This window comes from Aplysia californica, unplaced genomic scaffold, assembly GCF_000002075.1.
Source record: "Aplysia californica isolate F4 #8 unplaced genomic scaffold, AplCal3.0 scaffold00019, whole genome shotgun sequence".
Lineage (NCBI taxonomy): Eukaryota > Metazoa > Mollusca > Gastropoda > Aplysiida > Aplysiidae > Aplysia > Aplysia californica.
The window spans coordinates 1,978,198-1,979,516 of NW_004797289.1; positions in this window are offsets into that span (position 1 = coordinate 1,978,198).

A 1,319-nucleotide genomic window follows, 5' to 3' on the forward strand; every position below is an offset into this window, starting at 1 on the left:
GGGGAAGAGAGGAGGAAAATGTAAGAAAAGTGTAGGGGGGTGGGAACAAAAATCCCCCAAAAGGTGTAAGATTATATTTAAACAGCCCCAAAACCACGCTGGTCACACCTGCCCAACGTCAGCGGGAGTTTAAGTTTGAGGACCTGACGCATGTGTCAGGGGACAAACTGTTTTTGTACACCATTCAACCTCCATGCAGTTGGGTTGTTTTTTTTATTTGTTTTTTTTTGGGTACGGTAAACATTCTCATTTAACTTTTGATTTTGATCTAACAAAACTCACATTGGTTACTTTGATTGCAATGAGCATATCAACAATATATTCCAATAATTCCATGACATTTTTAGCTATACACGTTTTGCAACTTTTCTTACAACTTTTGTTGATTTTTCTTGCAACTTTTGCTATTTTCAAATGCAGCTTTCTCTGAGGACAGATTATACTATATACATTGGAATCCTGATATAACGAGAGGGAGGGGAACGAAGCAAAATGTTCGTTATAGCAGGATTCTCGCTATGGATCCAGTAATAAATTCAAGGGAAACTGTAAAGTAGGCCTAATCTATGAGTTTGGTGTTCTGTTTTTCTTTTTGCTATCTCCCCTGATGATGATTTTGTTTCAACATGACCTCTAGGTCTTACTTGATCAAAAATCGAATCAGGTTTGTTTCTCTAGCGCTAGATCTAGCGATGTGGACTGACAGCTCGGCGTTGGCGATCAGAAAGAAAGGGATCTGGGCTAACTCGCCCGCTGTGTTTTCCTCCCACCCCAACCCACCTTGTGGTGCATTCAGTCTGCTTGCGCCCGTCACACATTCGCTCCGTCCATCACATTGCTGTGACCTCTCTATCCCCGCTTCGGAGAACTGAGAGGCATGGCAGGCCTTGATAATCTAAACTGGCCTATCACGCGATGCGTTCTGCTTGTCTCCGCATGCCACACCCTCCCTAATCAGTCGCTCCGGCCTTCATTTTTGACACACATGGGCTTTCCTATTCTTTGTTGCGCAAGATCAGCAACAAGTTTCTCAACTGGCGAGGTCTTGCATTGTGTATAATTGGCCCATGCCATGTGCACAGCAGCAGCAATATTCCGCTATAACCGACTCGCAAGTGTATCTGATAGCGCTATAGCAGTATTTTGTTTACAAAGGTAAAGAGAAGAAAAAAACGGGGTTTTAGAAAAGTGCCTTTATAATAGACTTCTCGTTTTTTCCGGACTCGTTATAAGTGGACTCCACTGTATCCAAATTTGAACCTGGGACCTATTGAATGAGAGGCGGCCACGAGAGCCCCCTCACTTACACTTGCACTTTT